This window comes from Magallana gigas, chromosome 5 (assembly GCF_963853765.1).
Source record: "Magallana gigas chromosome 5, xbMagGiga1.1, whole genome shotgun sequence".
In the NCBI taxonomy this organism is placed as follows: Eukaryota; Metazoa; Mollusca; class Bivalvia; order Ostreida; family Ostreidae; genus Magallana; species Magallana gigas.
Window position 1 is genome coordinate 19,455,308 of NC_088857.1, and position 14,525 is coordinate 19,469,832.

A 14,525-nucleotide genomic window follows, 5' to 3' on the forward strand; every position below is an offset into this window, starting at 1 on the left:
TACTTTAATCATTTTAGTGTGTAAAATAAGATAACGATAAATTGCGACATAACAAACAAGAACAATATCGAGTCAAGCATAAAAAGAACAGCCATAGACCTTTGTTTCATTAAAAACAAATGTATTCCGTAGATAAAAAAAAATTGCAATATTAAAAGGCAAATTATCAACTTAAAGGGGCATGGTCACGATTTTGGTCAAAAATTATTTTCCGATTTGTATAATTACAATGCTTCAGTGAGGCATTCTTAATCATAGGCAAACAAAATTTGAGTGTAATTTGTTGAGTTATAAGCGAGTTACAGAGCTTACAATTTTTATGACATGTAAACAAAGCTTTTGTATACATTTTGAATGCTGAAGAGAAAATTTCAAATTTAGACCTAAAATGAATGTGTTAAAAGTTAAGAACTGTTTCTCTACGCTTAAAATGAATAAGAAGATAGAAAAATCAGCTTGAAAAAGGTTTTTAGTTGGTATATTGAACCTATGTAAACAAAACAGGGCACAAGCCTTGTTTACATGACACAGATTTGTTAGCTCTGTATCTTGCTTAAAACTTTAAAGACCGACTCTCAAATTTCATTTGATCACCAGAAATGCATTTCTAAAGCATTGTAAATAATAAAAATAGAAAATAGAATTTAGCGAAAATCGTGACCATGCCCCTTTAAACACAAAACGAGTTTCAAATCACATATGATTAAAAGTGATTTGAATTTTACATGTTTTTGAAAATTTTGATAACGTCACTTCTGGTTCCGATTTATCGCTGATTTTGTAATTATTTTTTTTTACCCAGTCTGTGCAGATATAACATCAGAAACTATTAGAAATATGAATTTGGAAATGTTTACGGTAGGTAGACTAATGTTTGAAGTTGTGCATCAAGTAATTTTTTTTATTCAAGTTGTGTCACTGCATTGAGCTCGCTGTGACACGAAAATTGGTAACGAATTTTAATCAAAATAAATGTTCTTACGTAATGACCTCTGTCTTTCTATTAATTCATATTTTGGTAAGACATGTATAACAAAAGTGGCGAAGAAATTTGAGTTTTTTCCCTACTAAATCAAGAAAAAGGCCTGACCCTTTAAGTTAGGGGCCAAGTGACTCGTGTCTTAAGATTTTATAACGCATTCTAGAAGCAAAGCTGTTGATCACGACAATATCTGAAAACAATAACAAAAAATAATTGCCACACGCATCTTTTACGTGATTAAGGTTTTTAAAGGCAAATCTCCTCGGTCTTTGATGCGATGTATATAAAGAAGAAGACATAGTTTGATATATATAGTTGTCGAAAAGAAAATGGTTATATTCATAATTTAAATCGATTCAACCAATATTGACACCAATATCCGTAGATATAAAGAATCTACAGGGCTGGCCACTTAGAAATTGAATCCTCATATCTCAAAAATTTAACAACAATTTTAGATATTAGGTGTAATAACAACAAACAAAAAAATGTTTGTAAATGTATTAAAGATGTATTAAATGTCTTAAAGAATTTCGAACGGTAGCAGTGTCTAGCCGCCTAACTAAGAGTCATTTTTTGATTTTTGATACTTGTCTAAAATAATGATAACATTTATGTATATTTTCACTACATATAAATAATTTGGTCAAACAAAGAGAGATAACTTTAAATTTGAAAAAATACTTTGGGGCTGAGGATCGGAGAACCTTAAAATGAACAATATAACGAGCAGGACCATAAAGAATCATTTACTAGCAATAGGTTGATTGCAAAGTTGCAAAGGAACTGAAGTGCAGACACAACAGCTAAGCTCGAAAATGGCGAGAGTGCATAGGAGTAAAAGCGAATCATCGATATTACTACCGCGCCTTCGCAACTTCGCAGTTTCACATTTGCCCTCTCTCTCTCTCTCTCTCTCTCTCTCTCTCTCTCTCTCTCTCTCTCTCTCTCTCTCTCTCTCTCTCTCTCTCTCTCTCTCTCTAGTAACTGTGCGCAATATCCAATTTTGAGTAACGCTAGCGCTGTTCGACAAAGCGAGAGAACAGGTAGCGCTGCGAACAGTACTTTTGATCATATTAGATGAAAAAGTCAACAGTTGATTTCTCGAAAGACATAAACTCAATTTGTGTACGGTTGTTCACTAGATTAAGTATGTAATCTTCATTTCACATTTAAACTCTTAAAACTTCTTTTGTCAAAATATTTTATTGGATGAAAATAGTACAAAAATTGAAATAAAAACAATGTTCACATACAAGTTTCTCATTTCTTTTGACTAATAAAAAGTGCTCCTTGTTGAATAAATATCTGACTAATATGCTAACTTTCTAACAAAAATGTTTATTGCGTTAAAAGAGAAAAAGAAAAACATGTGTCCCTGGGCATCGATCATCAATTTGTTCACATAAAAATTACATTGTGAAAAGAAAATGTACAACTTCTAGACTTGGGCCAGTCAATTACTGCAACGTATTAAATTGTTCCAGAACTAAGCTTTTTAATCAATTTGATTAAAATTACGCTCAAATTATTTTCGACTGTACGCAAACCTACATGTTCAATTTGTTTACTCTATTCGGCAAACAGCGCTATATCCAAAAATGTACACTTCCGTTCCTACAGTAGGGAATTGAAAATGTGCAAAGTTGAAGGTTAAATTAACTAAAGAAGCAATCGACCTGCAAAATGTGCATCATGCCAAGGAACTGAGTCAAACTTTTAAGTGTTTTTGCTGTTACTGCCCGAGTGTTATACATGCAGGTTACACGACAAGAATTCAACACATTCATACTCATCTTTTACAAAAGCACGTCACGTGTAATCAAAGGCATTTACATTAAATTTATACGTGTTGCACTTTTATAAACTTCCAAAATAATTCATAAAAACCGGGGTTTTTTTTTCTACAACATTTAGAACATGTTTATCACATACATGTATGATAAATTTTTTTTTTAAAAATAGTGTATCACGTGGTTTGAATCTTACAAAAATTAATCTATTCAAAACGCGTGATAACGTGTACTCTAACGACGTGATCAGTTTTGACGTGTGTCATAGAAATTAACGTCACAGATTTCTACTGCAAACATAAGGGTAAGTATACACCAGATATAAATATTTGAAAAAGACGACGATAATCCAGTTTACAGTGCCATACTACTTAATACTAAGTACTTCTAAAAAGACTATATTAATTTATTTGATATTTGTTTGTTTTGTGTGATAACAGAAACATTTTCCGTATTTTTTAAACAATGTGGTATTTAGATATCTTTTCACGACAAAAATAATCAATCCGTCGTCTTGATACATATAGCTTTCCTTGTACGGATTATCTATTAAAATCAGGTTCGCTCGATTCATCTACATGTATATCACAGTACAAAATGCACTGCAGGTCAATTATGACTGTAACTTAATTTTGGACTCCACTGTTACAGTACTTACTTTTTAAAAACATTATTACAATGTATCAAGAACACATAATTAAGGTGATTGATTCAATTAACAATTGACACTACATTTTGTATTTGAACTCGACGTAATTACAACAAAGACAGCGTGCTATGTCTCAGAAACTGTGAATCTCTTTAAAATACCTTCCAGTTTTTGCTGTGTTTTGCTATTATTTTTTGTTGTGTTTGTTTGTTTGGTTTTTTTTTTCATTTTTTTTTGGTGCATCTTTATCTTTCATTTTTAGGACTTCAAAATGTCAATGAAGTTAGTTTATCATTAAACCTATGAATTTTTTACTCAGTTTACTTTATGCCGCCATAACACGTCATTATTTACCCATTGTTCTAATATACTTATATTTATTATTTAGTCAAATTGTCAATATCGAGTTTGGAATACGGCGGCCAGTCTCGGTCATATCCGACTCACTAAGAGTCTGAGTTCCGAGGTCAATACTAGTCATGTCCGACTCTGTTTTAAAATGTCTGATTATTCATCATGTAAACTGTTGCCATCGTTAAGACTCGTCCGATATCATCACTTGAATTACATTTTTATGAAACTTCTCGGGTACGACACATGCATCAGCCCTTTGTTTGCCCTTGGCGCGCCTCAGCCTTATACCTTGTACCCTTTACCCAACCTTCCCCAAAACAGTTAGTTAGATGTCGTTCCATATGTACACATTCTCTTGTAAAACCCTTATATATATATATGCGGTCATACTTAATAATGATGTGTTTTTTTTACAGTTCAGTTCATTTATTCGCTCAAAACCATCTCAAACATACGGTACACGAGGACAACAAATAACATTAAAATATACATATAAATTATAAATTTGTCAGAGGTAAACATTATACATATATTACATGGCTTCGAGGGCGACATACCAGAATATTTGCCCCGAGGTGACAGAAAAGCCCTGGAGTGTTATGTCGCCCGATGCCGAAGGCAGAGGGCGACATAACACTCCAGGGCTTTCCTGTCACCGAGGGACAAATATTCTGGTATTGTCGTCCGAGAAGACATGTAATATATGTTATATAACATTTTTAAACAAATCAAACTCGGGTTATCAACATATTTATTTAATTCACAAGGCAGAGGCAAATGTTTTTAAAACACTCAAGCTTGAGTTTATCACTTTTGTCGTATTTGCCGAATTTTTTCATTAATTAAACTATCGAGTTCATCTGAATTTAGATGAACAAACCGCAGACGTTGGCCTGACATGTTGAAAATTCGCGGATCTGTTTAGTACGTTTGCTTAGCAACTGGCTCGTTGAATTTCGAACCCGACGTAATTAATATGCAGAATTCTTGCACGCGATGGTGATATTACAGTTTCGGGAGGGCAATATAACTATTTCCTGTGAAATATAACTGTTTCCGGGAGGGCAATATAACTGTTTCCGGTGTTATTCAGCAATTTTCAGGGCATAGTAATAAAATTATCTCATTTGTGACATAACGAGAAAACTTCTTCAAAAATGGTATATATATAATTGTTATATTCAGTAATATATTCTCACTATATAACTCTATATAGACAAACAGTCAATAATTGTAATATTAGCTCGTTCCAAAAATATTGACTGGTCAATATTTTTTTAATATTGACCGGCTAGGAATAATATCTAGAGAATATTCCCTCTATTTCAATTAATCGCCTCTGATTTGTTGATTGGTAAACGATGACGTAAATAACTCCAAAACAAGGTGACGTCATAATAAGCAATCAGTCAAGGCAAATAAACCGCGAACGCGACGGTTTGCAGATATAAGGATTTGCGAATTACTGTGAAGTAAAATCAGGTAAAACATCTTTAGCTTAGTTCCTACGGACGGTGGAATATCACCAGTGACCTTTTGATGCCGACGATATTTTGGAAATGAACTTTGCGCAAAACTGAATTTTATGTTGAGCCGAGAAAATTACGACGATCTGTTTTCAAATCCTTTCTTGACTTTTGGTTTGTTTCTTCATATAACAAAACAAATGTTGACTGCGTTTTCGGGCAACAATGATTATATTAACCCCCTTGGGACGAATATATTGCCCTCCGCTTTGCGTCGGGCAATATTTCGTCCCTCGGGGGCTAATATAATCAATGTTGCCCTCAACCCCAGTCAATAGTTGTATAATATAAGGGTTAGAGAGTTATGAAAAGTTATGCAAAATGAAACTCATGGATGAAAGACTACCTCGCATATCTTTGTTATAAATATACACAATTTTCTCAACAATTTCATATTACATGTTGTCATAAGATACGAAAATTTTAACACATTTGGTCTACCCGAACATTTTTGTCTATAAACTTGTTCCGGACTTGTGATATTGCATCACATTCTAAAATATAATGAAATTCATCGGCTATACGTTTTGTGTTACAGAGAGGACAAAATCCTTTATTTAATGGGATACCCTCCCATCTTCCAAGTTCAACTGGTAGATGTTGATTTGAAGTACGAAATTAACCAAGAATTTTTCTGAATTTAAAGGGTAAAATATCTAAATATATTTCACATCCAAAATTTGTTTAAAAGATTTTATACATTACTCCTTTTGATGAATTATTTATATCAGCATACCACTTTTTAATAAATTTATCTTGTAATCTCTGTTTAACTGCCGTTAAAACTCATTTTTGGTTAACAGTATTTAAAAACTGACTATGCCAAACATTTGATAAACCACATGAGTTAAAAACATGACGAATGCAATCAATCCAAGGGTTAGTGCTGGTTGTATTTTCAGTCTGATTTAACAAGTACCGGTATTATATAGTTTTAATGCTAGTATTAGTACTAGAAATTAATTTACACCAGTATGATACCATTTATAGGAAATACAATTACAGATAAAGGAAAACGACCTGTTTCTCCGTAAACCATATAGTTTGGAGTACTACTTTTTAAACATAAAATGTGCTTTAAAAACTGTAAGTGAACACGTTTAAGGTACTTAAATTCTTTAACAATTTCTAAAACTCTGTTGTTAGAAAAAAACCTCTTTTACACATTCGTCCTTTGGAAAAAATTAATACTTTTGTTTTATCTATATTAACATTTAATTTCCACTCTTTACAATAACATTCAAACTCATTCAGTGCGTTCTGCAAATCATCGCTAAATTCCGCCAAGATAACAGTATCGTCTGCATATAGAAGTACAAGCAGTTTTATATATATACATAATTCATTTTCTATTGATGTGGTAAAACTTTGCAGGCCAGCAATATTTTTTTCAACAAGATAATTTTCTAAATCATTTATGTACAATGAAAACAAAAATGGTGACAAATTTTCTCCTTGGCGGACTCCAACATTAAAAGAAAAAAAAGTCGGATACCGTCCATTCATCTTGATGAGTGATTTAATGCCTATATACATATTAGTAAATAAATATATTTAAAACATTTACCATTAATACCATAATTTAAGAGCTTGTACCATAAACCATTTCTCCAAACTGTGTCAAACGCCTGTTTGAAATCTATAAAATGGCAGAACAGTTTTTCCTTACACTTCATCAACGTATTGGATAAAAATTGTAAAGTGAGAATGTGGTCTAAAGTAGAAAAACCTTTCCTGAAACCCGCTTGGTTATTATAGATCAGTTCTATTTTTTCCGAATACAATTCTAAACGCTTACTAAAAATGGACGTAAATAATTTACCCAAACAGCTTAGTAACGTGATGGACCGGTAGTTTTCAGGAGAAGTGGGATCACCTTTGTTCTTATACACTAGACTTTGACCCGTCCGTGCACAGGTTGACATTGCATATCGGACATTTAGGAAATAGGTATATCGACACACCTTATTATTGACATTTACATAACAAAGCTATCAGCCTACAATAATGCTATTAATTTCACTACACTTTCCTTAGTTTGAATAATCTAACTGTGTCTCGGGAAAGGCTCTCACCACAGTTATAATGCCTCCCTTATACCCGTAATGTAGCAGAAAATTGCAGAATCGCTCCGGAACGATTTTGGAGAAAGATAATGAAGTTGCCTTGAAAATAACAGTCAAATTCATCACAACAAACCTTTTTGAGACTGCAAATACCTTTCAACTAAAAGTTTTAATCCATAGAATGGAAGAATTCAACACCTTTTCACCAACATACACGCAATTTCTTTGTAAAACTGGGTCCGTAGGACATTATTTTTTACGATAAAACATATTCTATCTTCACACTCATAACAAATATAATGTAACTTTTTTGCATGTAATCAAATATTTTTTGTCATCACGAAGACAAAAGTAAGTACTTAGTTGAAATGTTTATTGTTATTTTTTACTTTCTCTCATAAGAAATCATAAATATATATGAACAGAATATAAAGCAAAAGTCCAATGAAAATTTACCCGTATTTGTATTATCATTTCTGAGTTTATTCATGCAGATGTGATATTTTGGAAACATAAACTAAAGATCCCGTTAGCGTGAATGTATTGCACAAGCGCAAGATTGTAAAATCCAAAAAATCCAGGTGATTTCCGGGATTTTTTGAGGAATTTTCGTTGATTATTAATTAGCGAAGCTTAACTGAGAAAAAATAAAATCAAACTGGTAATCTTCAAGTACCATTGATGTTTAAAATATATAAAACAAAAGACAGTATTCTTCCGATTTCTCGGTATTAAAGACCAAAAATTCGAGTCTATTATTTTAATATAGTAGTATAGATAGGTTTAATAATACTAACTAGCCATTCCTCTGGTACCAGCCCACTATCAAATACAACATTAAAAAACAACTTATAAATTGTTAGGAATGTATTCAAAGTAGAGGCAATGTGCTCATTAACAATATTATCATAGCTTGGAGAGATTTTACCATTTTTTAGTTTCTTTACAGCGTCGTTTATTTCCGACTCGTTAATTTCGCAGTTCAGTAATTCGTTAGAGCTTCCATCTACCTGAGGTTCGTGAAAAGTAACGCTATCAGAGGACAGATTACCTTAAAAGCTTCATTTATATTTTTAATGAAATCAAACATATCTTTGGTATTTACCGGGCTCTTAGAATCCCTTTTTGAAGAGTTCAGGATATTCCAAAAATATTTTGTATTTGTTGATTGCAATTGCATAAGTTTACGTATTTTATGTTTTTACAGCATTATTCATGTGCAGTGTATCTCAGTACAATTAAATGGTCTCAAAAACGTTTGGCCGCGAGCAAGGGTACCCAAATGATCCCACTAAATGCTAAAAGAACAATAAACAAACTACAATGGTGCAAAATCAGAAATTTATTAGAGAAAGAACTTATTTCACAGCGTTGAAATATTTCATTAAAAATAAAGAATAACAGTAAAATGCGATAAGAGTTCACTTAGTTTTGCGTTCAAGTTATTTTGCTCGTCATCTCCTCCAACTAAATGACTTTATACAGAGCTTCGTATTCCTTTGATTGGTGTTCTTTACCGGCGAAACCCATGTAGGCAACCTTGAAGCCGGTATGGATCTTGCAAGGAATCAGACTTCCGGAGTAAAGAACCCGTCCTATGTAGATGCCGCTGGCTGTGTCGATGGCGTTACCCGGCACATCACCATTGGATGCCTGTTGCCAGTCTAAGAACCCCAAGGCGTTGATCGGGTAGACTAGAACCTCGTAATTCTGGATAATATGCTCTTTGCCAGCGAAAGGAATGTGTGCCCCTTCGAGGTGGGTTCCGCATTTTCCGGGGGTCATTTCGCCCGAGACTACAGCCCGGGCAATAAACAAAGCCTTTTTGTTAATATCGTACCCAGCACGTATCGCATTATCTGGGATTGTATTTCCAGTCGTTGATACCCACTCTGCCATCAGGATGCTCTAAATGATGTATAATTCTCACTTAATATTAATAAAGCAGCAGAAATTCGTTCACAAGAAACATCAAGAAATAATGAAAGCTAATACGTCAATAAGTAAAATATGTCAATGCTACATATCTATAACTTGTTTGTTTTTAGATTTATCATTTTTTCTTAAACTTATCTAATATCCAAATCCCTAATACTGATTAAATGTTTATATTAATAATAACTGATTTCTTTGTGTTGTCGTCTAAAAGAATAAGATATAATAAGATATTCAATTTAATTTTACCTTCATTGATTAAATTTTTTTTAATAAATACAATTTTTCAGATGTGATGGCATCTACTCATGAATGCATTAAGAAAAAAGAGAAAAAACTGGTTAATTCTCTAAAGTTTATCTATGTTTCGTAATGGATTTTGCAATAAGACTAAGTAAACAGTAATTATTAGAATGACCTACCTCAAATTATGTGCAAAAGTACGAAGGTGAAGTTGCGAAGGAGCTTAAGTCAAGCACAACAAAAAAGACGCCTGTCCCTTACAAACAAAAAAGGAACACTATCCTCAGTCAGTAAGTCGCCCGAGTTTTAACAAAACAAATGTAACATGTACTTCCTCTGTAAGGGCTGAATCAGCAAGTCGCCTGATTTTTAAGAAAACAAATGCATCATGCACTTTCTCGGTCAGGGCTGAATCAGCAAGTCACCTGACTTTTAAAAAACCAAATGCAACATGCACTCCCCCTTTCAAGGACTAGTTAGCCATTCACCCGATTTTTAAGAAAACAAAATATTAATGCATCATGCACTTCCTCGGTCAGGACTGAATCAGTAAGTCGCTCGAATTTTAACAAGAGTCCGGTCGGTGTAAAGAAGAATAATGACGCTTGTAGATGATGACCGGGGGTTATTTTTCGACGTAGAATAATGACCCCATTCCTCTGCTGTAGAATAATTGGATTTTTCTGAAGAAAAAAGACCCAGGAGTTTTTTTCTCATGTTTAAAATGAAGAAAAATGACCCCCGTAGAAAAAATGACCCCCGCTGTAAACAAGAATAGAAATGGTTTACCCTGTATCCAAGATATCTGACATTGCAATTACTTAAATTTATGAACACCGAACTCGTAAAAAAATAGTTGTACATAGTTTTGCATATCCGTAGCAAACACACACAAACAGTTTTATTGATTGTCAACAGTTACATCTCTTCTCTCGTCGACTTATGGCGGGAAATGACGCTGCTTTTGTGTAGAAATCTGCTCAACCGTACTTGATACTTTACCATGAATAATTCTTAACAACATTTTATATAACTTTATTATTTAAAAACCATATTTGATTTACAAAATTTATGCACAGCTTGCTGACTTTATTTATAGCGATTTTTCAATTGCATCGGCAACAAATTGCCAGGTCTACACGTGTGTGTTTAGAAATCTGTACAGATATTGCTACTGTTGCAAAGCCATTCCGTAATTAAAAAAAAGAAAACAGAAGAAAAACAAATTCATACACAATGAGTAATTAACATTCTCTCTCAGAGGATATTGTGTGATAATTGATGAACAATAATCATGAAAGAATAATTGTTAAAATCAAAGTACTGAAGTACTGACGGGAGTTGATTTTATCGATTATTATCTATCTTAAAATCAACGATATGTTATTTTGCTTGGCAAGTAGTTTATAATCTATAATATGGATTCTCGGACTTTTCCGACAAGAATTTCGAGAAAACCTCTTATGAATCATGTTGTGTAATATTTAAAAATAGAATTGATTTCATCAAACTATCTATCGGTATTCGAAATATTTCAAACAGCGTATGTATCCAACCAATAATGAACTCTAGTCTCGTTCAACCAGGTGCTCGGCTGTCTCCGTTAATCTCCGACAAGTAAGAGATACCAGGTCACGTGATAGCTCGATGATGCGACCTCTAAATATAGACTGACTCTCTGGTTGTCGGAGATGTACGGAGACAGCCGATTATTTAACTCTGGCGTAGGAATACATACGACTGCAAAAAACTTCAAAATTGTTCGTACTATTTAAAATCTGACTATTTCTTAGGTATTAAGAAATAGGTTTCCTTTAAAAAAAATGCTTCAGCGTACATTACATCGAATTTATCGATTATTTTCCAAGAACTAACTCTTGTCAGCGGTGATGATTTGTGCTTAGGTCCAAACACTGTTTCAGTTTCGGTTTGCCAGAGTAACTGCATAGGAGAGTTGATTAAAATCAACTCCCAATAATATAAGCAATATTTATTAGTGAATGAAGTGTCAATATTTCGTGAAAAAGACTAAGGAAGCAGATAAGTAAGGAATATGAATACTTCTTTTTTAAATTTCTGGGAGAAAGTGATTTTTGAAAAAAATAATTTGACGTTAGTTTTGGTTTTTTTTCTACGTAATACATAAACATCGATGTTCTAAACATTTGTTGTATTGTTGAATTTGTGATCATGAATGGACTTTCTTTAGAGTAATTGGTGAAGAGTACTAGTACCTCACATCATAGATATATAATTAACAATAATTGAATATAATAAAAGTGAAAGGTGTCAATGTGACAGCAAACCCGGTTTTCTTTTTTTGTAATTGTATCTATAATCCACGTCAACCCTGAATTGATAAACACTACATATCGTATCCAGAGAAATAGAGTATCCTATATGCAATATTTTGCCAAAAAATGACTAAGTGTTAAAGCTGGTATTTTTTCATTGATTATCAGAAATCAAAATCCTAGTAATATGCACGCCTCGGATATATGTACAATTGATCTGCAAAAGAACAATTTCCTATCTTTAAAACTGTAGGGGTACCCTTATGGCGCCCACCCGCCCGCCCGCCCGCCCGCAAATCCACTCGCAATTTTCAAAATTTCAATCACCAGATTTTTTCGTTGCAAAACCTGGTTAAAAAGAGATTATTTCTAAAAGCGTTGAGGGGTTTATACCCCCTAGCTTGACTTTGATCACACGAGCTTAGAAACACACACGTTAAGTAGAGGAACTTTCTAGTATCTATTTATAACAAGCGTCTGAGGTATCATATCTAAATGTGTATGTTCAACTCACTAAAACTTTGTCATTTTTTTTTCAAAGTTTGCACAACAATATTGTAGTGAATGGTGGGCCGTTGTCTCCCTTTTTCTTTATGTACATCAAACGAATTACAGCGCAGTGCAGGAGACCTATAGGGCTAGTATTTCCAGGTCTCAAAGGGCTGTACAGGTATACCCAGGTGGTTCCGAGGGGTTTATATCTCCCTTGATTATGATCACTAGACGTATTTATATTTCTTATCTAGACGATCTTTACCGCCTCCGAAATTGTCAATGCTCCTACAAATTATTGATGCATTAATCATCTTGATATTAATTAAAGTATGCCGATGTTAAAGTAAAATATATTTTCTGTTCGAGTACTCTCAGTGCTTTGATGATTTTCCTTATTGGCCGTTAGCGTAATGGCTGCGAACTTCAGCATGGTTATAATGCCTAACAATGGAGTGAAGTTTTCATAATTTTGGTTTCATCATTAAAGGAAGTGAACATGAAAAAATTATCAAGGACTCAAATGTGTCTGTTTGGTGTGTATAGTGATATCTGAAAAACGTTTAGACACAGCTTTCCTCAGTAAGAAGATATCACTTAAGGTAACTCCATACTCGTAAAACCCTCTGATGAAAGTTGAAAAACAGAACTGATTTCAGTTTAATAGACTTAAATTTTATCAATTATAAGAAAAAAGATACATGTCATCACACTTTTTGAGATTTCAGATAAACATGAACTAAAGCATAATTTAGCATCAGAAAACCGTACTTTTTTTGTTAAAAGTAAAATATTTGTAGGCAGAAATTTGTTTATCTTGTTTAATTTTATTGTCAACTGTGTCAGGAAAGTAAAACTACAAAAACATTTTAAAATTAATTGTTGGGATAAGAAAATTTACAGCATTTATACATACAACTGAGAGAACAGTCAGAAAAAGAGTTATTTCCCCTTAGCATTGATAAAATGTATAAAAAATTGGAAATTTAGGATAAAATTAAGCTGCAAGAATATCTTGAACTTAACAATATTTCTAATTGCATCCATGAGATTATGTTCACATAAAATAAATTAAACTATCTTGCACAAATTGTAAAGAATTCAAAGTTTTACAATAAAGTATGACGTCACAGAACAATGGATCTACTTTAAAATAAGTAATGTATGTACGCCGGTTCTGTTTATGCTGTCAGAAGAATAACAGAACTAAGACACTTTTTAAAAATCAGGATGCTGATCAATGCACCTTGTGTGCTCATTTATGTAGCACACATAATGTTCAAACTCATAAACAAGAAATTCCCGAGTGCAAGAAAAAATAGGTCACAATAATACTGATCAATTGACATTCCATTCTAGTTACATGTCACATTAACTGCTGGTGGGAATGTATGGGCAGCGGAAAGGGTATCAACGATAAACTAAATTCAGCAATCTAAAATAATATTATCAATGACCGTAAGTGCAAAACCAACAGTCTTCTTTGCAAAATAAATGTACATAAAATCAATCTAATTAAAATTAAATCCTTCACGCTCTCGAATTTGATATATCGCTGTGAGCGACATATCAAATACGAGAGCGTGAAGGATCTAATTTTAATTAGATTGACATAAAATCAACCAAAGATATTTAAATACAAATCAAACACAAAAAGTAAAACCAACAGACATAAATGTAAAACGAACATACATCAACATGAAACAAGCGGACGCACAAATAAACGCCAGGTGGCGTTTTTTGGGAAGCAATATGCGTCATTGATTAATGGAATCCGGGATGGTTTGCACCTATTCTGTTTCGCCCTGAGATGTTTCGCACCTTGATGTTTCGCACCTGCCTCGGAGCAAAACATCCGACTGTATTATAATGTAATGTATTATTGCGTGGACCCTGACGTCCACGCAGAAAATATAAAGCGAGGTTAAACCGGATGCTATGGGGAAAATTCAGCCTGCGCATGAGCTAGCCTGGTACCTGTGCGTAATGGGTAGCTCAGGGAACCAGGCAATCACACGTTTATCTGAATCGGGATCGGGATTACATGCCATATGCACACATAAGTTCAAAGGCGCTGTAATTGTAAAGTTGACGGTAAACAGTACAGAAACAAAGTATTCCTTAAAATGATCGGCATGTGATATGAACTGTTAGTATTATGAAATAAGTTAATGTTAAAAGTATGACTGAA

At 33.3% G+C, this 14,525-nt stretch overlaps 1 long non-coding RNA gene across 1 annotated transcript; it reads right to left on the minus strand.

Moving 5' to 3' along the window:
• Positions 1-8,692: 8,692 nt before the first annotated feature.
• Positions 8,693-10,096, minus strand: LOC117681304 (uncharacterized). Its single transcript, XR_004595951.2, has 2 exons — positions 9,728-10,096; positions 8,693-9,278 (listed from the first exon to the last, which is right to left on the minus strand). It is a non-coding gene; the product is annotated as an uncharacterized lncRNA (long non-coding RNA).
• Positions 10,097-14,525: the final 4,429 nt, after the last annotated feature.